At 40.2% G+C, this 27830-nt stretch overlaps 1 protein-coding gene across 8 annotated transcripts in view; it reads left to right on the top strand.

Moving 5' to 3' along the window:
• The window catches only part of PPCDC (phosphopantothenoylcysteine decarboxylase), a 96648-nt gene that overhangs the window by 64023 nt on the left and 4795 nt on the right, over positions 1 to 27830 (top strand). For 6 of the 8 annotated variants that reach the window (XR_016392040.1, XR_016392039.1, XR_016392037.1 and 3 more), the window contains one exon: positions 2482 to 15914. The exons of the other annotated variants lie outside the window; for them this stretch is intronic. The gene's annotated coding sequence lies outside the window, so the exon portion shown is untranslated. Of the gene's footprint in view, positions 1 to 2481; positions 15915 to 27830 lie in introns of those variants that run through there. 8 annotated transcript variants of the gene reach the window in all.

Genomic DNA, 27830 nt, shown 5'->3' with positions numbered 1-27830 from the left:
AGTTATTGGGATTTTGATAGGAATTGCATTGAATCTGTAGATTGTTTTAGATAGTATTGACGTTTTAACAATATAAAGTCTTCCAATCCTTGAGTATGAGATGTATTTGCATTTATTTATATGTTTAAATTATTTCATCAATGTTTTATAGTTTTCATCATACAAATCTTTCACCTCCTTGGTTAAGGAAATTCCTAAGTATTTTATTCTTTTTGAAGCAATTGTAGATGGAATTATTTTTTTATAACTTCTTTTTCAGATTGGTCATTGTTTGTGTATAGAAATGCAGCTGATTTTTGTGTGTTGACTTTGTATCCTGTTTTATTGAATTAATTTATTAGATCTATCATGTTTCTTTTGTTGTTGTGAAATCTTTAGGGTTTTCAACATGTACAATCATATTATCTGTAAACAGTGATAATTTTACTTCTTTCTTTTCAATTTGGATGCTTTTATTTCTTTTTCTTGTCTAATTGCTCTTGTTAGAAGTTCCAATGCTATGTTGAACAGAAGTGATGAAAGCAGGCATCCTTTCTTTATTCTTTTTTTTTAAAATCATATTAGGTGTTTTCTTAATATTTATTTATTTATTTTTATTTTTGGCTGCATTGGGACTTCGCTGCGGCACACAGGATATTTCATTGCGGTGCACAGGCTTCTCTCTAGTTGTGGTGGTCAGGCTCCAGAGCATGTGGGCTTAGTTGCTCCACTGCATGTGGGATCTTAGTTCCCTGACCAGGGATCGAACCCACCTCCCTTCCATTGGAAGGCAGATTCTTTTTTTTTTAAATGAATACAGATCAGTTATTTTGTAGACTATCCCTCAGTTTGGCTTGTCAAATGTTTCCTTATGATTAGACTTAGGTTACACACTTTTTTTTTTTACATCTTTATTGGAGTATAATTGCTTTACAATGGTGTGTTAGTTTCTGCTTTATAACAAAGTGAATCAGTTATACGTATACATATGTTCCCATATCTCTTCCCTCTTGCATCTCCCTCCCTCCCACCCTCCCTATCCCACCCCTCTAGGTGGTCACAAAGTACCGAGCTGATCTCCCTGTGCTATGCAGCTGCTTCCCACTAGCTATCTATTTTACGTTTGGTAGTGTATATATGTCCATGCCACTCTGTCACTTTGTAACAGCTTACCCTTCCCCCTCCCCATATCCTCAAGTCCATTCTCTAGTAGGTCACAGATTCTTAACCACTGGACCACCAGGGAAGTCCCCCTTGCTTTATTCTTGATCTTAGAGGAAAAGCTTTCTTTCACAATTGAGTATGATGTTCACTGTGGGTTTTTCATATATGGCTTTTATTATGTCGTGGTAGTTTCTTAGTTTATTGACTGTTTTCATTATAAAAGGGTCTTGAAGTTTTTCAAATTCTTTTCTGCATCAATTGAGATATTCATGTGTTTTTTTCCTTCATTCTGTTGATGTGGGATATTACATTGATTGATTTTGCTATGTTGGACCATCCTTGCATTCCAGGAATAAATTCCACTTGTTCATGCTGTATAATCTTTTTAATATGCTGCTGAATTCTGTTTGCTAGTATTTTGCTGAGGATTTTTTGCAGCAATGTTTATAAGGGATGTTGATGTAGTTTTGTTTTCTTATAGTGTCGTTGTATCTCTTTGGTATCAGGGTTATGCTGATCTCATAGAATGAGTTAGGAAATGTCCCTCCTGTTCACTTTTTTGGAAAGGTTTGAAGGATTGGTATTAGTTCCTCTTTAAATCTTTGATGGAATTCACCAGTGAATCCATCAGGTCTAGGGCTTTTCTTTATTGGTAGATTTTGGGTTCCTGATTCAATCCCCTTACTAGGTATGGGTCTATTCAGATTTCTATTTCTTCATGCTTTTGTCTTGTTAGGTTTTCTGTTTCTAGGAAATTTTCCATTTCATCTAGGTTATCCAATTTGTTGGCATACAATTATAATTGTACTCTCTTATGATCCTTTTTGTTTTTTCTGTAGAATTGTTAGTTATCTCTACTTTCATTACTGATTTTAGTAATTTGAATGTCCTCTATTTTTTTCTTAGTCCATCTAGCTAAAAGTTTGTCAATTTTGTTGATTTTTTTCAAAGAGCCAACTTTTGGTTTCATTGCTTTTTCTGTTATTTTTCTATTCTCTATTTTGTTTATCTCTGCGCTAATCTTTATTATTTTCTTCCTTCTGCTAGCTTTGGGTTTAGTTTGTTCTTCTTTTTCTAGTTCCTTAAGTTGTAAAGTTAGGTTGTTTTGAGATCTTTCTTGTTTTTTCAATGTAATCATTCATAGCTACAAATTCCCTCTTAGCTCTGCTTTTGCTGCCTCCTATAAGTTTTCGTATGTTGTATTTTCATTTTCATTCATCTCTAAGTATTTTCTAATTTTCCTTGTGATTTCTTCTTTGATACATTGGTTGTTTAAAAGTGTGTGGTTTAGGGACTTCCCTGGTGGTGTAGTGGTTAAGAATCTGCCTGCCATTGCAGGGGACACGAGTTTCAGCCCTGGTCTGGGAAGATCCCTCATGCTGCAGAGCAACTAAGCCCGTGCACCACAACTACTGAGCCTGCGCTCTAGAGCCCACGAGTCACAGCTACTGAGCCTGTATGCCACAACTACTGAAGCCTGTGTGCCTAGTTCCCGTGCTCTGCAACAAGAGAAGCCACTGCAGTGAGAAGCCCATGCACTACAACGAAGAGTAGCCCCTGCTCGCCGCAACTAGAGAAAGCCCGTGCACAGCAACGAAGACCCAATGCAGCCGTAAATAAATAAATAAATTTTAAGAAGTGTGTTGTTTAATTTCCACAATTTGTGAAATTTCCTTTTTATTGATTTCTAACTTCATCCCATTTTGATCAGAGAAGATACTTTGTATGATATCTATTTTTCAAATCTATTGAGACAGTTTGTGGCCTAACATATAGTCTACCTTGAAAATGTCCCATGTGCGTTTGAGAAGAATGTGTATTCTGTTGTTAGGTAGAGTGTTCTGTATACGCGTGTTAGATCTAGTTGGTTTATTATGTTGTTTAAGTCCTTTATTTCCTTACTTATGTTCTGTCTGGTTGTTCTATCCATTATCGTGAAGAAGATATTGAAACCTCCAATTCTTGTAATCGTGCCTATTTTTCCCTTCAATTCTGTCAGTTCTTGCTTCATATATTTTGATGGTCTGTCATTAGGTGCCTAAATGTTTGTACTGCTTGCATATTCTTGCTGTATTGAATCATTTATTATTACATAATATCCTACATTTGCTCTTATAAACTTTTTTGATTTAAAATCTATTTTGTATGATATTAGTATTGCCACTCTTGCTCTCTTTTGGTTACAGTTTGCACGGAAAATCTTTTTCAATCCTTTCAGTTTTGTTTTTTCTTTTTTTTAATCTTTTTTTAAAATAAATTTATTTATTTATTTTTGGCTGCATTGGGTCTTCGTTTCTGTGTGCAGGCTTTCTCTAGTTGTGGCGAGCGGGGGCTACTCTTCATTGCAGTGCACAGGCTTCTCATTGCAGTGGCTTCTCTTGTTGTGGAGCACGGGCTCTAGGTGCGTGGGCTTCAGTTGTTGTGGCACGTGGGCTCAGTAGTTGTGGCTTGCGGGCTCTAGAGCGCAGGCTTAGTAGTTGCGGCACACGGACTTAGTTGCTCCGAGGCATGTGGGATCTTCCCGGGCCAGGGCTCGAACCTGTGTCCCCTGCATTGTGAGGCAGATTCTTAACCACCATGCCACCAGGGAAGCCCATCCATCCTTTCAGCTGTAACCTGTTTGTGTCTTTGGATCTCAAGCAAGTCTCTTATAGACAGCATGGTTGGATCATGTGTTTTTATCCATTCTGCCAATCTCTGTCTTTGATTGGAGTGTTTATATTAATGTAATTATAAGGGGGAATTACTTGTCATTGTGCTATTTGTTTTCTATATGCCTTATAGCCTTTTTGTTTCTTATTTTATGCATTCTTGTCTTTTGTGTTGAGTTCTTTTTTTGTAGTAAAATGTTTGAATTCCTTTCTCATTTCCTTTTGTGTATATTCTATAGCTATTTTTTTGTGATTACCATGGGGATTACATTTAACATTTTAAAGTTAAAATACTCTGATTTGGGCTTCCCTGGTGGCGCAGTGGTTGAGAGTCCGCCTGCCAATGCAGGGGACACGGCTTTGTGTCCCGGTCCGGGAAGATCCCACATGCCGTGGAGTGGCTAGGCCCGTGAGCCATGGCCGCTGAGCCTGTGCGTCCAGAGCCTGTGCTCTGCAATGGGAGAGGCCACAACAGTGAGAGGCCCGTGTACCGCAAAAAAAGAACAACTCTGATTTGAATTTATACCAGCTTAACTTCAATAACATACAAAAACTCTGTTCCTTTATAGCTCCATCCCCACCCCTTTCAGGTACTGATGTCACAAAATGACATTTTTATAAATTGTGTGCCCCAAAACATAAACTAATAATTCTTTAAATGCATTAATCTCTTGAATTATCCAGCAAACAAGATTTGGAGTTACAAACCAAAGTTACAGTAATACTAGCATTTATACTAATAATTGCTTTTTTTCTTTGAATATTTTAGTAGAAAACAAAAAGTGCAGTTACAAACCATTGTTACAATAACACTAGCATCTTATTTGCCCATGTATTTACCTTTATTGATATCTTTTTTCTATATATAATTTTGAGTTACTGCCTAGTATCTTTTTTTTCAGCTTGCAGGACTGCCTTGAGCATTTTTTGCAGGGCAGGTCTATTGGTCACAATCTCCCTCAGCTTTTATCTATCTGGGAATTTCTTGATTTCTCCCTCACTTTTGGAGAGCAGTTTTGGTGTATATAGGACTCTTGGTTGACTTTTTTTTTCTTTTAGTACTTCAAATATAGGGACCCACTGTTTTTTGGCCTCAAAAATTTCTAATGAGAAATCTGACAATTATCTTATTAAGGATCCTTTGTGTGTGATTTTTCACTTCTCTCTTGCTGCTCTTAGGATTCTCTTTGTCTGGCTTTTGATAGTTTGATTATGAGTCTTAGTGTGAATCTCTTTGAGTTCCTCTTACTTGGAGTTTATTGAGCTTCCTGGATGTTCATATTTATGTCTTTCATCGAATTTATTAAGTTTTCAGTCATTATATCTTCAAATATTCTCTCTATCCCTTTCTCTCTCTCATCTCCTTCTGGGACTGCCACAGTGCTTATTTTGGTCCTCTTGATGGTGTCCCATAGGTGTCTTAGGATCTGTTTACTTTTCTTCAATCTCTTTTCTTCCTTTTCCTCAGACTCAATAATTTTCATTGTTCTATCTTCAAGTTGGCTAATTCTTTCTTCTTCCTGCTCAAATCTGCCTTTGAATCACTCTAGTGAGTTTTTCATTTCAGTTTTTGTACTTTATAGCTCCAAAATTTCATTTTTGTTCCTTCGTAAGTTTTCTATCTCTTTACTGACATTTCCATTTTGTGCACACATCGTTTTCTTGACTTTATCTCATCTTCCTTCAGTTCTCTGAGCATCTTTAAGATAGTTGTTTTAAAGTATTTGTGTAGTATATCTATGATTATGTCTTTTTCAGAGATAGTTTCTGTTGATTTAATTTTTTTCCTTTCCTGTTTCTTGGTATGGCTTGTCATTTTTTGTGAAGACTGGATATTTGAATCTAATAATATGGTAATTTTGGAAATCAGATTATCCCCTTCCCCAGAGTTTACTGGGTTTTGTTTTATTGTTTTCTTTTCTTTTTTTGATTGTTGTAGGCAGGCTTTGTGCTGAAGATCAGCCTGAGTTATGAATTTAATGTCTTCTCATGTCTTTCCTGAGACTTTTCCTGGGCATTCACGGTCACTTTCTAATTTTCCCTGTATATGAATTTGTTTTTGAATGTCCTAGTCTTCAATGTCTGGTTCCTGAAAGGGGAAAAAGATAAAAATGAAGGGTGGATGAAAAGTGCCATCCCTTTAGATCCCATGGAAGTCATTTCAGCTAGAGAGGGAGGAGCTTGCAACAATGGGAGAGGTGCAACAACAATGGCTGCCCACCTCTTTGTCTCCATCTCTGTAATCAGAAGCAGCAATCAGCCATCAGAAAAGAGATCCCTGATATTTGGAGGACAGGGTCCTTTTTGTACCCCCTTGCTTCCACATACTGCATGTAAGCTGTTGCAGGAATATGTACACAGCTGCCTGCCATGTGGCCGTGGGGGTGGAAGATGGGTAGCTGCTACTGTGCTAAGAACTGAAGTTGGCTGAAATTAGCTACAATTCACCATCCAAGTCTTCCCCTGGAAGCTGCAAACCTTCAATAGACTCCAGATTTCCAAAATAGTTACATCAGACAGATTCTGCCAATGCAATTCCAGGTGGGGAGACAGATTCCTGGTGCTTCCTACTCTGATATCTTCCCAGAATCTTCCTCTATACCTGGTACTTTTTTTATTGGATACTAGATATTGTAATTTTAAATTGTGTTCTGGAGTTTTTTGTATTTCTTTGATTTTGATCTTTGATCTTACATGCAGTTATTTGGAAACAATGTGACCCTTTTGAGACTTGCTTATGAGCTTTTTTTTTTACATGGCTCCAGAGTAGTCTTTATTCTAGGGCTCATTGGCAATACCTTTCTGAAGCCTCTCTCTGTTGTGTACTTTGTCAGGAGGTCCTTGCACACAGCTGTTGGGAACATGAACTATTCCCAGGTTTGTCAGTTCTGGTGATTGTTCCTCCTGTCCTTTTCAGTGGCTCTTTCCCTGGCCTTGGTAGTATTCTCACACATAATGTGCTATTCAGTACTCAGCTGAAGACTACAGATTACTGGAGCTCCCTTTCTCTGTAAAGTTTTCTCTTTCCAATACTCTGCCCTGCAAATTCTAGCCACCTCTCCTTCCCGAATTCTCAACTCTGTCTCCTCAACTCTGGTATAAACGTTAATATACAGATTTTGAGGGGTAGGTGTATGTTTTCACTTCTCATGAGTAAACACCTACGAGTCAGATTGCTGGGGCATATGGTAAGTATATGTTTTACCTTATGAGAAACTGCCAAATTGTCTTCCAAGTGGCTGTACCATTGTATAATTCCATCCAGCAAAATGATCGCGCTGTTTTACAGTCTCACCCAGTAATGCATAAGAACTCCAGGTACTCTCCTTTCTCTCCATTTTTCTTTTAGCTGTTCTAAGAGGTATGTAATGGTATCATATTGTAGTTTTAATTTTCATTTTCTTAATGATGAATGATATTGAGCATTTAGAATGTGCTTATTTTCATCTATGTATCTTCTTTGGTGAGGTTTCTGTTAAAATCTTTTCCATATTTTTTAAGCTGTGGGCTTTTTTGTCTTGTGATTGAGGATTTTTAATTTACATGCCATCAAACTCACTCGTTTTAAGTTTAAAGTTGTACAACCACAAAAAGAAAAAGAGGAAAAGAAAATAAATAAATTTGTACTACCATCACCACAATATAGTTTTAGAAAATTTTCATCACTTCAAAAATTCCCTTGTGCCCATTTGTTCTCAGTCTCTTCTCCCACCCCAAGGCAACTGGTGATCTGTTTTATATCTTTATAGAGTTACATTATTTGAATTTTGTATGAATAAAATGATTCACTGTGTAATATTTTATTTCTGTTCTTTTCCATTTAGCATAATGTTTCTGAGATTCTTTAATGTTATAGCATTTACCAATAGTTTGTTCCTTTTTTATTGATATATAGTATTACATTATAAGGATATATCACATTTTTTTATTCATCTACCAATTGATAAACATTTGGATTGTTCCAGTTTTAGACTATTATAAATAATGCTACTATGAATGTTCATAAACAACTTTTTGTCTGGTAAATGTATGCTTTCATTTCTCTTGGGCAGATCACTAGAAGTAGAATTGCTTGATTGTATAGTAGGTACACGTTTAATTTTTAAAAAGCTTTCTTTGATGAAATATCTATTTAACCTTTTGCCAAAATTTTAATTGGGTTGTTTGTCTTCCTGTTGTTGAGTTGTAAGAGCTTTTATGTATTCTGGATACAAGTACCTTAGCAGTTACATGATTTGCAAAAAATTTTTCTCTCTGGGTTATCTTTTCACTTAATTAACAGTATCCTTTGAAGCCCAAAGTTTTAAAATTTGATGAAATACAATTTATTTATTTCTTCTTTTGTTGCTTTTGCTTTTGCTGTTGCATCTTAGAAGACTTTGCCTAACCCAAGGTCATGAAAGTTTATGCCCATGTTTTCTTCTAAGAGTTTTAGATTTTTAAGCTCTTACATTTAGGAATATAATCTATTTGGAGTTAATTTTTGTGTATGATGTAAGGAAGAGGTTAACTTCATTCTTTTGCATGTAGTTATCTAGTATCCTAGTATCATTTTTTTAAAAGACTATTTTTTCCACACTGAATTGTCTTGGCACCCTTGCTGAAAATCAACTGACCACAAATGTCAGGGTTTATTTCTGTACTCTCAATTCTATGTCATTGATCTACATGTCTATTCTCATGCCATGCTACACTGTCCTGCTTACTGTAGCTTTGTTGTAAGTTTTGACATCAGGAAGTGTGATTCCTCCAACTTTGTTCGTCTTCTTCAAGATTGTTTTGACTATTCTGGGTCTCTTGCATTTCCATATGAATTTTAGAATCAGCTTTTCAATTTCTGCAAAAAAAAGGCAGCTGGGATTTTGATTGGGATTCCACTACATCTGTAGACCAATTTGGGGAGTATTGCCATCTTAACAATATTAAGTCTTTCAATCCACAAACATGGGATATCTTTCTATAAATATATAAAAGTCTTCTTTAGTTTCTTTCAGTGATGTTCTGTAGATTTCAGTGTGCAAGTCTTGCACTCTGCTGTTAAATTTATTCCCAAGTAATTTATTCTTTTTTATGGAATTGTTTTCTTAATTTCACTTTTGGATTGGTCATTGCTATTGTATGCACTTGAGTTTTGTTCAAGGCAAATCTGCTGAATTTATTTATTATTTCTAATAGGTTTTACTGTGGCTTCCATAGGATTTTTTATATACAAGATCATGTTATCTGAAAATAGAGATAATCTTACTTTCTTCCTTTCCAATATGAATCCTCTTTTTTTCTCTCTCTCTTTTCTTTTGTAATTATCCTGGCTATTATCTCTAGTACACGTTTGAATAGGAGTGGTGACATTGAACATCTTTGTCTTGTTCCTGATCTTAGGGGGAAAGTCTTCAGTCTTTTACCACTGATTATGGGCTTTTCATAGATGCCCTTTATCAGATCGAGGAAGTTCCCTTCTATTCCTAGTTTTCTGAGTGTTTTTATCATGAAAGGGTGTTGGATTTTGTCCAATGCTTTTTCTGCATCATTGAAATGATCATATGGTTTTTGTTCATTTTTCTATTAATACAGTGTATTACACTGATTGATTTTTTATCCAGTTTTTTTGAGATATAATTGACATACAGCACTGTATAAGTTTATTATTTTTTAAATTAATTTATTTTATTTTATTTTATTTATTTTTGGCTGCATTGGGTCTTCGTTGCTGTGCGCGGTCTTTCTCTAGTTGCGGAGAGCAGGGCTACCCTGCGTTGCGGTGTGCGGGCTTCTCATTGCTGTGGCTTCTTTTGTTGCAGAGCACAGGCAGGCTTCAGTAATTGTGGCACGTGGGCTCAGTAGTTGTGGCTTGCGGGCTCTAGAATGCAGGCTCAGTAGTTGTGGCACACGGGCTTAGTTGCCCTGTGACATGTGGGATCTTCCTGGACCAGGGATCGAACCCATGTCCCCTGCATTGGCAGGTGGATCCTTAACCACTGCGCCACCAGGGAAGTCCCAGCACTGTATAAATTTAAAATGTACAGCATAATGATTTGACTTACATATATCATGAAATGATTATCACAATTAGTTTAGTGACCATCCATCATCTCATATAGATACAAAATTAAAGAAATAGAAAAAAATGTTTTCTTGTGATGAGAACTCTCAGGCTTTACTCTCTTAACAATTTTCATATAAAACATACAGCAGTGTTAATTATATTTATCATGTTGTACATTACATCCCTAGTACTTATTTATCTTATAACTGGAAGTTAAGGTTTGTACCTTTTGACCACCTTCATCCATTTCTCCCTCCCCACCCTGCATCTGGTAGCCATAAATCTGATCTCTTTTTCTATGAGTTTGTTTGTTTTTTGAAGTATAACTACAACACTGTGTTAGTTCCTGTAACACAACATAGTGATTTGGTATTTCTATACATGTCAAAATGATCACTATGATAAGTCTAGATATGCTATGTCACCATACAAAGATATTACATAGTTTTGACTATCTTTCCCACACTGTACATAGCATTATATATATTTGATTATTTTAAGTTGCTGATCTCTTAAGTTCAAAACACATTTTAACAACCATGCATTTTTACTCCTCCCCTCCCGCATTTACTGTTTTTGACATTGTATTTTACATCTTTTTGTTTTGTGTATCCCTTAACAACTTATTGCGGATATAGATGATTTTACTATTTTTCTCTTTCGACCTCCCTACTAGTTTTATTCGTGGCTACTTTACTACCTTTACTGTATATTTGTCTTTACTGATGGATTTTTCCTTTCATAATTTTCCTGTTTCTAGTTGTGGCCTTTTCTTTCTCACTTAGAAAATTCCCTTTATCATTTCCTGTAAAGCTGATTTGGTGGTGCTGAACTCTTTTAGCTTTTTCTTGTCTGTAAAACTTTTGATCTCTCCATAAAATCTGAACAAAAGCCTTTCTGGGTAGAATATTCTTGGTTGTATGTTTTTCCCTTTCATTATTTTAAATATATCATGCCACTCCCTTCTGGTCTGCAGAGTTTCTGCTGAAAAGTCAACTGATAGCCTTATGGGGGCTCCTTTGTATGTAATTTGTTGCTTTCTCCTTGCTGCCTTTAATATTCTCTCTTTATCTTTAATATTTGCCATTTTAATTACAGTGTGTCTTGGTGTAGTCCTCTTTGGGTTGATCCTGTTTGGGATTCTCTGTGCTTCCTGAACCTGAAAGTCTGTTTCCTTTCCTAAGTTAGGGAAGTTGTCAGCTATTGTGTCTTTAAATATGTTCTCTACTCCTTTCTCTCTTCTCCTTCTGGGACCCCTATAATGCGACTGTTAGTACACTTGATATTGTCCCAGATGTCTCTTAAACTGTTCTCTTTTCTTTTTATTCTTTTTTCTGTTCAACTTCAGTGATTTTTACTACTCTGTCTTCCAGCTTGCTGATCTGTTCCTCTGTATCAGTTAATCTACTGTTGATTCCTTCTAGTGTATCTAGTGTATTTTTCTTTTTAAAATTTTTATTTATTTATATTTATTTTTGACTGCGTTGGGTCTTCATTTCTATGCGAGGGCTTTCTCTAGTTGCGGCAAGCGGGGACCACTCTTCATCGCGGTGCGCAGGCCTCTCACTATCACGGCCTCTCTTGTTGCGGAGCACAGGCTCCAGATGCGCAGGCTCAGTAGTTGTGGCTCACGGGCCTAGTTGCTCCGCGGCATGTGGGATCTTCCCAGACCAGGGCTCAAACCTGTGTCCCCTGCATTGGCAGGCAGATCCTCAACCACTGCGCCACCAAGGAAGCCCCTAGTGTATTTTTCATTTCATTTATTGTATTTTTCATCTCTGTTTGGTTCTTCTTTATATTTTCTAACCCTTTGTTAAACTTCTAACTTTTCACTCTGTTCACCCAATCTTCTCCTGAGTTCTTTGAACATCTTTACTGTAATTTCCTTGAACTCTCTATAAGGTGGATTGCCTATCTACACTTCACTTTGTTCTTCTGGGGTTTTATCTTGTTCCTTCATTTGGAAGATATTACTCTGTCACCTCATTTTGCCTAATTTGCTGTTTTTATTTCTATGTATCTGGTAAGTCGATTATGTTTCCCAACCTTGGAAAAGTGTCCTACGTCTAGGAGATGTCCTATGCGTCCCTGCAGCACACTTCCCTCTGGTCACCAGAGCTATATGCTCTAGGGGTACCCCCTATTTTGGCTGCATGGATCCTTCTGTTGTGGTGGGCTAACTATAATGGGCAGTATAGTAGTTGTGGCTGGCCCCCAGTCAAGTTGGTTGCCAGGCCCTGCCTTGTGCAGAGGCTGCCAGCCACTGGTTGGCAGGGCTGGGTCACGAGGCTGCTGGCTTTGGGGCTCTGGGTGGGCCCCGGGACTAGTGCTAGCCCACTGATATGTGAAGCTCAGTTCTGGAGTGGGTGGTTATGGTGCTGGGGGTCCCAGATCTAGTGTCAGCCCTCTGGTGGGCTGTTCCTGACACAGCTGGCTGTGGAGTCTGGGGTGACCCAAAGCTGGTGCTGGACCACTGGTGAGTGAAGCTAGATCCTGACTGAAGGGTCCAAGGTGTCTTGGAGCTGGTATTGGCCTGCTGGTGTGTGGGGCTGGGGCCCAGGGGGTCCTGGGGCTAGTGCTGGCTCACTGGTGGGTGGCGCTAGTTTCCTGGGTCTCTAGCTGCAGGGCCTGGTGTTCCCACAGCTGGTGTTGGCCTGGGGTCCAGGGGGCCCTGGGGCTAGTACCAGCTCACTGGTGGACAGAACTGAGTCCCAGGGTCTCTGGCTGCAGGACCCTGGGGGTCCCAGGTCTAGTGCCTGTGCATTGTGTGCAGGTCTGGGTACTGGGCCTCTGGTGGACAGAGCCAGGACCTGGGATGGACCCAGGGAGTCTTAAGGCAGGAGGCCTGCTGATGGGTGGGGCTGCATCCCTTCTTGGCTAGTTGCTTGGCCTGAGGCATCCCAGGACTAATGCCAGAAAGGCTGGTGGGTGAGGCCAGGTCCTGGTTCTAATAAGCTCCAGTGAGGATTCCAAAATATTGCTTGCCAGCACCAATGTCCAAGTGGTAGAACAAACTCCCAGAAATGGCTGCTGCCAGTGTCTGTGTCCAGTGTGAGCTCCAGTTGCCTCCTGCCTCTCTAGGAGGCTCTCCAAGATCAGCAGGTGGGTCTGATCCAGGCTCTTTTCAAATTATTATTTCTGCCCTGGGTCCTGGAGCATGTGAGATTTTGTGTGCACTTATTAAGAGTGGAGTCTATTTCCCACAGCCCTCTGGCTCTCCTGAAGGTAAGCCCTGCTGGCCTTCCAAGCCAAACCTTCTGAGGACTCATCTTCCCAGTCCAAGACCCCTGGGCTGTGGAGTCTGATGTGGGATTCAGATATCACTTGCTCCTTGGGGAGAACCTCTGTAATTGTAATTATCCTCCATTTGTGGGTTGCCCACCTGGGGGTATGGGTCTTGACTATACTGCGTCTTTGCCCTCCTACCCATCTTGTTGTGATTTTTCCTGTATATATTTAGTTGTAGAAGATCTTTTCTGCTAGTTTTCCAGTTTTTCTCATCAATAGTTGCTCTGTAAATAGTTGTAATTTTGGTGTGCTTGTGGGAGGAGTGCATTTAAGGTCTTCCTACTTCACCATCTTGACCACTCCATGATTGATTTTCATATGTTGAGTCAACCTTGCACTCTTGGGAAAAATCTTACTCCGTAATGGTGTATAATCTTTTTCAGATGTTTCTGGGTTCAGTTTGATAGTATTTTGTTGAAGATTTTTGCATCTATATTCATAAGAGATATTGGTATATAGTTTTTTTGTTTTTGTTTTGTTTTGTTTTTTTCCCTTGTGATGTCTTTGGTTCTGGCCTCATAAAATGAGTTGTAAGTGTTCCCTCCTCTTCTAACTTTTCGAAGAGTTTGTGGAGAATTGGTGTTAATCCTTCTTTAGATGTTTGATTGAATTCACCAGTGAAGTCACCTGTGCCTTGGCTTTTATTTATGGGAAGTTTTTTATTATGCATAATTATCTTGCATACCGTGACCCTGCTAAACTTGCTTATTAATTCTACTAATTTAAAAAAGTATTTACTTTATTTTGTTTGTTTATTTTTGGCTGTGTTGGCTTTTAGTTGCAGCACACAGGCTCTTAGTTGTGGCGTGCAGGCTTCTCTCTAGTTGTGGTGCATGGGCTCCAGAGCATGTGGGCTCAGTAGTTGCTGCACGTGGGCTTAGTTGCCCCATGGCACGTGGGAACTAGGTTCCCCGACCAGGGATCAAACCTGTGTCCCCGGCATAGGAAGGTGGATTCTTAACCACTGGACCACTAGGGAAGTCCTAATTCTACTAATTTTTAAAGTACACTCCTTAGAATTATCTACATTCAGAATCATGACCTCTGTGGTTAAAGACAGTTTTACTTATTACTTTCCAATCTGCATGCCTTTAATTTCTTTTTCTTCTCTTGTTTGCACTGGCTAGGACCTCCAGTACAAGGCTGAATAGAAGGGAAGGAGAGAGAATATCTTTCCCTTATTCCTGATCTTCGGGGGAAAGCATTCTGTTTGCACTATTAAGTATCAAGTCAGCTGCAGGCTTTTTGTAAATGGTGTATTGTGATCTCTCCTCTTTCATTGCTGGTTTTGGTAATTTGTGTATTCTCTTTTTTTCTTGGTTAGACCAGTAAGCTTTATCAGTTTTGCTGATCTTTTTAAAGAACCACTTTTGGCTTCACTGATTTTTTTTTTTTTTTTTTTGCGGTACGCGGTCCTCTCACTGTTGTGGCCTCTCCCGTTGTGGAGCACAGGCTCCGGACATGCAGGCTCAACAGCCATGGCTCACGGACCCAGCCACTCCGCGGCATGTGGGATCTTCCCGGACCGGGGCACGAACCCGTGTCCCCTGCATCGGCAGGCAGACTCTCAACCACTGTGCCACCAGGGAAGCCCTCACTGATTATGTTTTTCTTTCTTTTTTTTCTTTTTCCTATTTCATAGCTTTCTACTTTTATCTTTATTATTTCCTCCCTTCTTCTTACTTTGGGTTTGATTTGCTTTTCTTTTTCAAACTCTTGGAAACAAAAGCTTAGATTATTGATATTTGATTTTTCTCCCATTCTAACCTAAGCATTTAAAACTGTAAATTACTCTTTAAGCATTGATTTAATGACATCCAATAAATATAGATATGCTGTGTTTGAATTTTCATTCAGTTCAATTTATTCTCTAATTTCTACTTTGTCTTCTTTTTTGATCCATGAGTTATTGAGAAGTGTCTTAATTTCCAAATATTTGGAGATTTCTCAATTTTCTTCTCTTTTAGATTTCTAATTTAATCCAAAAAATGTGTATAGAGAACATACCTTGTGTGATCTAAGTCTTTTTAAATTTCTTGAGTCTTGTTTTCTGGCCTAAAATTTAGAGAGTCTTAGAGACTAGAGAATGTTACATGTTTGCTTGGAAATACTGTGTATTGAACTGTTATTGGTTTGAATTTTGTGTCAGAGTTAGGTCAGATTGCTTGAGAGCATTGTTCAAGTCTCTTATATCCTTACTGATTTTCTGATCATTTGCTCATCAGTTACCAAGAGAGGTATATTGAAATCTCCTACTATAGTTGTTGAACTGTCTATATCTCCTTTCAATTCTGTCTGCTTTTGCTTCATAAGTGTTGGGGCTCTGTTATTAACTGCTTATTTATTTGTTTGTTTATAACTGTTTTATCTTCTTGATGCATTGATTATTTTATCATTATGGAGTATCCCTTTGTCTGTAGTAGTGTTTCTTGCTTTAAAGTCTAATTTTGCCTGATATTAATATAATTACTCCCACTCTTTTATGGTTACTGTTTACATGATGTATGATTTTCCATCCTTTTTACATTCAACTTGTTCATACTTCTGAATTTAAGATGTGCCTCTCATAGACAACATATAGCTGGATCTTGCTTTATTAGACATTCTGACAGTCTATGTCTTTTTACTGGAATGTTTAGGCCATTCATATTTAATGTAAGTATTGATATGATTTGATTTATGTCAATCCATTTTGCTATTTATTTTCTTATGTCTCATGTCCTTTTTGTTCCTCTGTTCCTCCTTTATTGCCTTCATTTGTGTTAAATAAATATTTCTAGTGTACTACCTTCATGCCTCTGTAGATTGTTTTAACTGTATATATATATATATATTTTTTTTTTTTTTTTTTTGCGGTACACAGGCCTCTCACTGTTGTGGCCTCTCCCGTTGCAGAGCACAGGCTCTGGACGCGCAGGCTCAGCAGCCATGGTTCATGGGCCTGGCCGCTCCACGGCATGTGAGATCTTCCCGGACCGGGGCACAAACCTGTGTTCCCTGCATCAGCAGGCGGACTCTCAACCACTGTGCCAACAGGGAAGCCCCTTAACTATATTTTAAAGGTTATTTTCTTAGTAGTTGCTTAAGGATTAAAATCCTAACATCACTATCTACTTTTATTTTTTAAGATTTTTTTTTGATGTGGGCCATTTTTTTTTTTAAGTCTTTATTGAATTTGCCACAATATTGCCTCCGTTTTATGTTTTGGTTTCCTGGCCACGAGGCATGCGGGATCTTAGCTCCACAACCAGGGGTCGAACCCACACCCCCTGCATTGGAAAGTGAAGTCTTAACCACTGGACTGCCTGGGAAGTCCCACTATCTACTTTTATACTGATTTAATTCTGCTTAAATATAGTAACTTTCCTCCAATACAGCTCCATTTCTTCTCCCCTCTTTGGTGCTATTAGTTTCATATGTAGTTTATATATGTTATGAACTTAACAATACAGTGTTATGTTATAATTATTGCTTTATATAATTTTATGCTTTCTGAAAGAAATTAAGTGAAATGAGTTGGTCACAAAAGGACAAATACTGTCTGATTCCACTTATATGAGGTTGTGCTCAAATACCTTGACTCTGTAAGATTTCCATTCTGCCAGTTGATCTGTATGTGGGTTGTAGAGTTTATTCAAAGTTCATCTAGTTCTCAAGACTGCCTTGGCCTTCACTTTCTGCTAGGGCTCTTGTAGATCTCCTCTGTGAATGTTCATACTTTCCCAGTCAGCCAGGCAGGCACGGAGAGCTGATCTAGCCTTTCTATGGCTGTCTGATTTCCAGGATCTCCCCATTAAGTTTCTTGCTGGTGTGCTGCTCTCCCAGCCAGGCTAGCAAAACTGCAGGTTTTTTTCATTTGTTTCCTACTTTTACAGATGATGCTGCTGGCTTACATTTTTGTCTATTTGGGGACTTCCCTGGTGGTCCAGTGGGTGAGACTCCATGCTCCCAATGCAGGGGGACTTCATTTGATCCCTGGTTGGGGAACTGGATCCTGCATGCATGCTGCAGCCGGGAGTCTGCCTGCCACAACTAAGAGACTGCATGCCACAACTAAGATCCGCATGCAGCAGCAAAGATCCCGTGTGCAGCAGCTAAGACCTGGCACAGTCAAAATGAACAAATACATTTTAAAAAATTTTGTTTTTGCCTATTTCAATTCAAGTGTGTCCCCTCTTGTGGATATACTTCTGGTTTTCATCCACACCCTGTTAACACTGTCATTGTCAATGACCAAGCTGGGGGGTAATGGGAGCAACCCTAGGCAAAAAGATTGCAAAATTCCACTGTTTTTGCTCAAAGTTCTAACATTTTTTCATGAATAAATGCTTCTCAATTTGTTGTTTGCCTTTGGCTAATTTCCAAACAAAACGCTGCAAAGGTTTTTTGGTTTGGTTTTTGTTTTTTTATGTGTCCAGTTTTATACTTGTTTTGGGAGGGAAGTATTTGCCAACCTCTTCATGCCACCTCGGCCAGAAGTTCTCCTTCCTATTATTGACTTTTGGGAATTCTTTGTATATTCTGGATACTAGTCCTATATCAGATATGTGTATTGCAAATATTTTCTCTCAGGCTGAGACTTGCCTTTTCATCTATTTAATAGTGTTTGAAGAGCAAAACCTTAAAAACTTTTATGAAATATAGTTTATTGATTTTTTTCTTTATGGATTGTGCTTTTGGTATAATATCTAAGAAAGCTTTGCCTGACCCATGGTCACAAAGATTTTTCTACTGTGTTTTAGGTTTATAGTTTTAATTTTTACATTTTTGTCTATGGTCCATTTTGAGTTAATTTTTTAATATGGTGTGATTTATGGGCTGAGCTTCTTCTTCTTCTTTTTTTTACTGAATGTCCAATTATCCCAGTACAATTTGTTGAAAAGAATATTATTTGTCCATTGAATTGACTTGACACCTTTATCAAAAATCAATTGACCATATACGCATGAGCGTACCTTTAGGATCTCAGTTCTGATCTCTTAAAAGATAAACTAAAGTACATTAAAATTTGGAAGAGTTTATTACAGCAAACATGGATTCAAACTGGGCAGCAGCAAACCAAGAGTGATTAGGAGCACTCTACCAGCAGGAGCTGAGGGAAAAGGCTTTTATAGAGCAGACATGGAAGCAAAGCAAGGAAATTATTTGATTTGCTATACCTTAAGCAGTTGCCTTATTTGGAAAAGCCTAGTTGACTGTTTGTGATTGGTTGTTCTTCAGTTTCAATTTCTTAACCTTGGGGCATTTACAGGAATTTACTCTGGATTAGGTTTTGGTTTGCTTACAACACATTAGAGCCACCTCAGTCTGAAGGCCTCCTTGTTTAATTACTAACAGCTCCACTGACATATGTATCAACCCTTTTGTCAATACTATACTCTCTTTTCTTTTTTCATAAATTTATTTATTTTATTTTTGGCTGCGTTGGGTCTTCGTTGCGTGCGGGCTTTTCTCTAGTTGCGGCGAGCGGGGGCTACTCTTCGTTGCGGTGTGTGGGCCTCTCATTGTGGTGGCTTCTCTTGTTGCAGAGCACAGGCTCTAGGTGTGCAGGCTTCAGTAGTTGTGGCACACAGGCTCAGTAGTTGTGGCTTGTGGGCTCTAGAGCACAGACTCAATAGTTGTGGCAAACGGGCTTAGTTGCTCCGCAGCATGTGGGATCTTCCTGGATCACGGCTCAGACCCATGTCCCTTGCATTGGCAGGTGGATTCTTAACCACTGGGCCATCAGGGAAGCCCCAGAACAACTTTTAAATATATTTTTGGCTTGGAGTTTTTCCAGTCTCACAAAGAATATGATTTAGGGCTTCCCTCCACATGAATGGGTTTTTTTTGTTTGTTTGTTTTTATTTTTTTTGCGGTACGCGGGCCTCTCACTGTTGTGGCCTCTCCCGTTGCGGAGCACAGGCTCCGGACGCGCAGGCTCAGCGGCCATTGCTCACGGGCCCAGCCACTCCGCGGCATGTGGGATCTTCCAGGACCGGGGTACGAACCCGTGTCCCCTGCATCGGCAGGCGGACTCTCAACCACTGCGCCACCAGGGAAGCCCATGAATGTTGTTTTATATCAGGAATCCTAGTGGACTTTTTTTTAATCCCCTGTGTTCCTGCTCCACCCAGAGCTAAGCGAATATGGGAAAGTCTTCTGTGGGTGAGTTGGTATTTACCCCCCTGTTTCTCCCCTAGAGCATTGACTTTTGAGAAGTCCCAAATTGGGGGGAGGGGAGGGGTCTTTGATAACCTCCTTCCCAGGCCCAGACTTAAGACCTTTTCTTTCTCTTTCCTGCTGTTTTGTTTCTCCTAAGGCAGAGCTTCAGACAAAACTTGCATGCAGTTAATTTGACCCTAGGGAACAGGAGTGAGGGTTGGGAAAAGTGAAACAAAGAAACAAAAGCCAGTACAAGATCGCCTTATCAAGGGGACCTCTGATATGTTCTTGATTCTCACAGGATCTTCTGAGGAGCCTTGTGACATGGAGACTAAAGGGAGAAGCATTTATTATTTGCTCCTGTCCCCCACTGATCAAGAATGGCCCTACAGATATTAAGTCCTCTGAACTTAGGGGTTGCACATGTATGAAGGTCCAAGAGATTCCCAAGGTCATCCTACCCTGCAGAGTCAAATAGTCTCAAACAGGAATGAGAGGTAGATCACAAGTGCCCAAGATGAGGTGACACCTACATGAGGCTGGTCGAGGTCCACATGAAAATGGTCACCTCTGCAGTGGCTAGAATCAGAGTGGGGGTCAGAAGTACTGATGTGGTGCCCAGGAGGTCTATCTACAGCCCAGTCCCTCGGGGAGCACCTGCTCTAGTTTAGGCTTACCCTGCTAGGATCATGCTCTCTTGTTATTCTGGCTTCAGCCTGTTTCTCTTACTTAACACTAGTTCATCTATGCTTTAACATGCACATTTTCGATATTCAGCATTTTTAGAGAGGGATTTCACTACTCAATTTGTCTGCATATTGCCAGATACAGAAGTAAAAGTCATTATTTTCAAAATGCTTATAATGTACTTTAATATTCCTTTCAAAGTTTGTTGAATATGGAAATCAAGTACCCCTTTCTGGAGTTCCCAGAACCTACCTTTGTGCCCTTTTTTGAAAGACAGTTCAGTCAATAATAATAATAACAACAGCTACTAGATTTTGAACACTTACTATGTGCCAGACACCATGCTGAGTGCTTTATAGGCAGTTTCTCAGTGAATCCTTCAGACAGTACTAGGATAGTCACTTTGGTTCCCATTTTATAGATGAGTAAACTGAGGCCTAGAGGTTGCCCAAAGGCACATTGTGTATAAGTTGTTGATTTAGTTCAGAGCTTCCCCAATTTCACTACATAGTTTGCCTTTCTGTGGAAAAGCCTTCCCTTCTCCCCACAGGACTTCTCCGAAAACCTACATTCAACCTAGAGGATCCCTTAAGCTTCAGGGTCCCTTGGCAGCTGCCTGGGAGTGAGCAAACTGAGCTTGAGGGAGCCAGGAGGCACACACAGAGCTTTCCTATCCACCCAGGAAACCTACCAGGGCCCCATAGGCCTTCTAAGGCTGGCAAATCCCAATTCCATAGGCAAATAGTGACCCGCCCCCCCCACCCCCTCCCCCGCTAACCTTACAGACTGGTTACTGTCACTGCTGGAGCTCTGAGGAAGTGGGTGGGGGGAATCCAGGCCCAGGGAGCAGGTACAGAGCTAGAGCCAGCTGCCCCTCCAACCCAGCTGGGGGCCCACCTGGTGAGCATTTCACTCTCCTCGGGTTGATGTACTCAGGGAAAAAGCAAGGTTCAGCCTGAGGGCTTGGGCAGTCAGAAGGTGTAGGGCTCCTTCTGGCTAAAATGTGCCTTTGTGATGGGGGGACAGCACACTTAAATATTCTAGGGAAATTAGAGCATCTCTGGGGTAATCCTCTGGCTTGGTCGGGAGGTCCCCAGAGTTCCTAGGAATGCATATGTACATTGAAAACCATAGAACCAGATTGTCAGCATGAGCAAGGACCTCGGGGGCAGGGACATTAAGGCCAGCATCTTGTTTTACAGATCAGTAAGCTGAGGTCCACAGACCAGGGGCCTAGTGAAGGAGCCAGATTCAAACACAGTCTTCTCACCCTCTGAACAGGGCCAGCTCTCCTCTTCTGCACTTCCTCTGTATGTGTATGTGGCAGTCGGTGGCTGTGCGTCACTGTACATGTGAGGCAAGTTTATTAATTTGAACTCATGTGCTTTGTGTACCACGAGTGAATGCACAAGTGTGTGTATATGTCAGCGGCTGGGAGGGTTATATAACCAAGCTGAGCACACAGCAACAACAAGACACACATCCCTCTTTGGAGCCCAAGCCATGTTTGGAGAAGACCAGTGCTTTCTCATGCCCAGACACCAGGGGAGGAAAGTGACCCCTCGTGGCTGCCCTGCCTGGCAGTGCTGACTTGTGCCATGGGCCATGTGGATGATTGCAGCTGGCTGGGACCTTGGAGTACCATTGTCTTCAGCCACCCCATGGCGTCTGCAGTGATGGCCATTGCCCTTCCTGTGTGCTAGGGCTGTAGTACTCAAGTCCCCAAGGCCCTGAGGGATGGCCGGAGATGTCTGTCCTCCCCACAGTGCCCTCTGAGTCTTCTCTGACCAATCTGGTCTCCCGCCCCCAGCCCTTGTTATTTCAGGAGAAAGAAGCTTGTCTCTGCATCTGGACCTGGAGCTCTCAGGGGCAAGAATCACTTCTCTCATGGCCCCCACAGACCTGGCATTTTATCAAGGATGGGTTGATAAATGTGTGACTAAAACAGGATGAGATGGAAGGGTAGAAAGCAGAGCTGCAGAGCCACAGGGCATGCCTCTGCCCCAGGTGTCTCAGCCTCGACCTTGACCCCAAACCTGCTCCTTCTTCTCAAGCAGTGACATCACTGTCCACATAGCTTTGCAAGTCATAAAACTGGGAGTGAGGGAACTCCCTGGCGGTCCAGTGGTTAGGACTCTGTGCTTTCACTGCCATGGGCCTGGGTTCAATCCCTGGTCAGGGAACTAAGATCCCGCAAACTGTGTGGTGCAGCCAACACAAGCAAACAAACAAAAGTAGGAGTGAGTCTGCCTCCCGCTGCCACTGACATGCAATCAGTCATCGAGCACTGCCGATGCAAGAGTGCTTCTGAAAAGTAGATAACTCACATCTTGTCATGTCATAAGGATCTGTGAAACACTACCAGGATTGTGTCAAAAGAACATAGGAGCTGGGATTTCCTTGGCGGGCCAGTGGTTAGGGCTCCAGCTCCCAATGCAGGGGAAACAGGTTCGACCGCTGGTTCAGGAGCTAAGATCCTGCATGCCACACGGCCCGGCCTAAAACAAAACAAAACAAAACACAGGAGCCAACCTGAATACACTTCCACTAGCCAAAGGAAGGATTACTTGAGCATCAGTAAGAATAATAACTGCAATAGACTGATTGACACCCATCAAACATGTTTAAATCCACTGATTCATATGCATTTTTAAAAGTAACTCATTTGTCCCTTTAGGAGGCTGCTAGGCAACCGGTAAATAAAAGGAAAGCATCAAATATTTAGCCTGTCTTTTATATATGATCTCTCTCTCAGGGTAAGTAAATAATCTATGAGGGGAAGTGTCACTTTGTAGAAGTATGCCTGCTAATAAAAGAAGAATAAATGATGTGGTGAAAATATCACAGCCCCTCATGAATCCAGGCAATGAACATCAATGGCTGCAAATGTCACAAAAAGAGAGCCAACCAGGGATTAGGTGCTCCTGATGGAAGCACACATCACCACCTAAGAAGCAGTCCTTAAAAAAAAAAAAATGTTGAATCTGAATTTGCTCAATTTACAGAAAATACAGAAGACAAAAGAACATACTAAATGGTACCACAGGGATGAAATCAGCCAAGTCCAGACTGTGGCAAACTACAATGATGAATGATCCAATTTCTTTCACAAAACAGTGTAACAAGGGACTTCCCTGGTGGCACAGTGGTTAGGAGTCTGCCTGCCAATGCAGGAGACATGGGTTCGAGCCCTTGTCCAGGAAGATCCCACATGCCGCGGAGCAACTAAGCCCACAAGCCGCAACTACTAAGCCAGTGTGCCACAACTATTGAAGCCCATGCACCTAGAGCCCGTGCTCTGCAGCAAGAGAAGCCACTGCAGTGAGAAGCCCGCACACCAAAACGAAGAGTAGCCCCTGCTCGCTGCAACTAGAGAAAGCCCGCGCGCAGCAACGAAGACCCAACACAGCCATAAATAACTAAATTAATTAATTAATTTTAAAAATAAAATAAAAATAAAAAAGAAAATGAAAGAGAAGAAAATTGTAAGATAATCAAAGAAATATAAACGCTGACTGGATTGCTGTTTCTGTTAATGAATTATTAATGATTTTTTGTATAATGTATTGTCTTATTTTAATTCCTTATCTTTTGGAGCTACATACTGAAATATTTACAGATGAAATAATATGATCTCTTGAGCTTGCTTCAAGATAATCCAGGAGTTGAGGGAGGAGTGGGCAAGGGTATAGGTGAAACAAGATTGGCCATATGACACACAGGTACCCAGAGGTTCATCATACTATTTCCCCTACTTTTGTATATGTCCGAAATTTTCCATAATAAGTTTTTAATGCCTCTATATTAGTCTGTTAAGAGCTAAAATGTGGCTGTGTAATAAATGACCCCCCAAAACTCAGAAGCTTATTCACCATGGAAAAGGTACTAGACACCAAGAAGACTTGGCCATCTGACATCAGCCAGCTTCAGTCATTGGTCACTCTGGTGCTGTCACAATGGACACATGAAGGAAGTAGCCACAGTCAGAGGGATGGAGGCCATGCATGAACCCAACAAACAGTGTGGGTTCCCACTAACCAAGGCTGACTTAGCTACTGTTGCTAACGAGTATCCCAACTGCCAGCAACAGAGATGAACACCAGTCCCCCATTTAATACCATTTCTCCAGAAGACCAGTTGCCTCCTTGGTGGCAAGTTAACCTGGGGGCAAGTTAACTATTCTGGGCCCCTTCCATCCTGCAAGGACCAGTGATTCATTATCACAGGATAATGTTTATTCCAAATAGCATCTTAACCAAATAATCCCAACCAGTAAGAATATATTCATTTCAATTCCCAGACTCAAGTCACTCCAGAAAGATTATGCTAAGAGATATTGATTGTATTTTCCTACAGCAATTATACCAACACCCTGGTATGAACTATAGCTAAGGTCTTAGTCTTCTATACTCCCATCTGTGAAATGATCTCCTGGGATTCTTTACTCTGTGCTTTCACTAGCAGTCTGTACATGAACTTGAACCATGTCAGCACTCTCCTGACTGCCTTCGGAATGTCTTCTGTGTTTGGGGGTTGAATGTTGCTTGATGGTAAGCTTTGCTGTCAGCAAAATGATGGTTGAGTTTATAAAAGCCTGCTAAATGCCATTATTTTTTTTCTAGCTTTATTGAGATATAATTGACATACAACACTGTATAAAGTTCAAGGTGTACCTAAAGTGCCATTATAAAATGATTACTTGTGCTATACCAAAAACAAAACAAAACAAAAACCACTCAGAAGCTTAAAATAATAACCACACATTGTCATGCTCATGGGTCTGTGAGTCAGCTGTACCTTGAATCATCTAGCTTCAGGCTCCAAACCAGGTTGAGTTCAGGTGTGCTCTACATGTCTCTCATTCTCCTTGGACCAGTGGCTACCCAGGGCATATGGTCTGTTCCTGGACACTCATTCCAGGACCCAGACTGAAGGAGCAGCGGTTGTCCGGGGAATGTTTTTATCATGACAGATTACTGCAGCACAAGAGGGCGTGTCCTGTGAGCAAGGATATTTCAAAGCTTCTCTCGTCAGATTCACAAACTTCCTAATGGCCAAAGCAAGTCACATAGCCAAACACAAAGTCAAAAGGTGGGAAAGTATTCTCTGCCCACTATGACAAGGGTATGGATGGAGAATTCTTTTACAGGGAGCAAAGATTTGGACCAATAATTCGATTATCACAGCCGCTTCAGCTCCATGCCACTTGCTTGGTTCAAGCCCTAGCATTAGACAATAGGAACATTCTGCTAGGAGCCCTGCCTGCCTCCTGTCTGGCCGTTCCAAACCTTGCTGCAGCCAGAGTTGTTTTCTCAGTAGTCCTCCTCCAGTTTTGTTTTCCTAATTGTGGTAAAAAACACATAACATAAAACTGACCAACTTAACCATTTCCAAGTATACAGCTCAGTAGTGTTAAGTGTATTTACGTTGTTGTGCTACCAGTCTCCAAAATTTCAGCTTGCAAAACCCATTAAACAACAACTCCCCGTTTCCTACCCCCACCCAGTCCCTGGCAACCACAATTTTTTCTGTTTCTATTAATTTGACTACTCTAGAAACCTCATATAAGTGGAATCACATAGTATGTGACTTTTTGTGACTGGCCTATTTCACTTAGCATAGTTCATCCAAGTTGTAGGATATGTCAGAATTTCCTTCTTTTTTAAGGCTGAGTAACATTCCTTTGGATATATATACCACATTTTGCTTATCCATTCACCTGTTGATGGACACTTGAATTGCTTCCATGTTTTAGCTATTTTAAATAATGCTGCTATGAACATGGACATACAAATATCTCTTTGAGACCCTGCTTTAAATTCTTTTTAGTACATACCCAGAAGGGGAATATGGTAATTCTATTTTTAATTTTTTGAGTAATTTCTATACTGTTTCCCACCATGGCTGTACCATTTTACATTCCTACAAGCAGTGCACAAAAGTTCCAATTTCTTTGCATCCTCACCAACACTTGTTATTTTCTGTTTTGTTTTGTTGTTTGTTTGTTTGTTTTGTGGTACGCGGGCCTCTCACTGTTGTGGCCTCTCCCGTTGCGGAGCACAGGCTCCAGATGCACAGACTCAGCGGCCATGGCTCACAGGCCTAGCCACTCCGCGGCATGTGGGATCTTCCCGTACCGGGGCACGAACCCATGTCCCCTGCATCGGCAGGCGGACTCTCAACCACTGCGCCACCAGGGAAGCGCTGTTTGTTTGTTTTTGATAGCATCCATCCTAACGGGTGTCAGGGTTCTTTTTAAATTAAACTTTTTATTTTGTAATAATTGTAGTCACATGCAGTTATAAGAAATAATAGAGAGATTCCCTTCGTTTGGTTCCCATCCCCCAGCTTTCACCAATGATGATATCTTGTAATAGTAATAATAACTACACCCTGGAAATTGTCATTGATACAATCCACCAGTCTACTTCAGATTTCAGCAGTTTGCATGATTTTTTAAACAGGTGAATCTGATCGTATCACTTCCCTGTTTAAAACTTTTCTAAGGATGTTCATTGAATCACTGTTTTAATTATTTAAAAAATAAAATAAAATAAAAATTAGAAACAATCCGAAATGTTCAGCAACAGAGGAACGGTTTAATTGATTACATTACATTCTTATAATAGGCATATAATGCAGCCATTAAAAAGAACATAGCGGGCTTCCCTGGTGGCGCAGTGGTTGAGAGTCCGTCTGCTGATGCAGGGGACACAGGTTCGTGCCCTGGTCCGGGAGGATCCCACATGCCGCGGAGCGGCTGGGCCCGTGAGCCATGGCCGCTGGGCCTGGGCGTCCGGAGCCTGTGCTCTGCAACGGGAGAGGCCACAACAGTGAGAGGCCCGCGTACCGCAAAAAAAAAAAAAAGAACATAGTTACTGTATATATACTGATATAGACTAGTTCCTGTGGTCCATTATTTTGCTACTGAGAAGATCCAGGTGCAGAATAGTGAGTACCTTTTGGGTATAAAGACAGAGAATGTAGGGAAGGATAGGTAAGACATTGTCCACAGCAGTGGTCTTTGGAGAGAAGCAAACAGTAGGCTGAGATTCAGGAGTGAGATGAAGACATTCACTCTGTTTTGCAGCGGTTCTAAGACTTTTTAATTTTGGACCCTTTTATACTCAAAATTATTGAGGACCCCAAAGCACTTTTATTAATGAGGGCTATTAGAAATTAAGACTAAGAAAAATTTTAAATATTTATATATTAATTCATTTAAAAATAACTATAATAAACCAATTATATATTAATGTAAAGAACATATTTTTATGAAAAGAAACTAGTTTTTCCAAAACAAAAAAATTTAGTGAGAAGAATGGCTTTGTTTTGCATTTTTTGAGAGCCTCTTTAATCCCTGGCTTAATAGAAAACAGCTTGATTCTCATATCTGCTTCTGCATTCACTCTATTGCAATGCATTTTTTTGGTTGAAGTAAGTGAAGAAAACTCAGTGTCACAAAGATATATAGCTAGAAAAAGGAGGAAACTTCTAATAGCCTTTTGTGGATATTCTTTTCTGATAGCACATCAAAATTCCACAAGTGGCATTTTCTTAAAGGTTAGTTGCAATGTAAATCTGAAACCATAGCAAGAACATTTTTCATACTCTGTTACCTTAAAATCTATTGTCCTGTCTTGCACTTTGAATGAATCTTTTATATGTGCATGACTTTGTAACATTATACGTTTGTCATTTGGAAAATACTGATTGAGTTATACAGATCTTCCAAATTTTGACACATTTAATTATACAATATTGAAAAATCACATTTGTTACTATCACTACTAATCTCATCAGAAAAGTCTGTAAGTACCAGTAAAAGAAAAAACTGCTGTTTTTCACAGCACTTATGATACCCAATGTATGGA

This window comes from Delphinapterus leucas, chromosome 2 (assembly GCF_059928025.1).
Source record: "Delphinapterus leucas isolate spDelLeu-1000000601 "Yukka" chromosome 2, BTC_Dleu_Yukka2, whole genome shotgun sequence".
NCBI lineage: Eukaryota > Metazoa > Chordata > Mammalia > Artiodactyla > Monodontidae > Delphinapterus > Delphinapterus leucas.
This window is presented reverse-complemented; position numbering and strand designations above follow the sequence as displayed.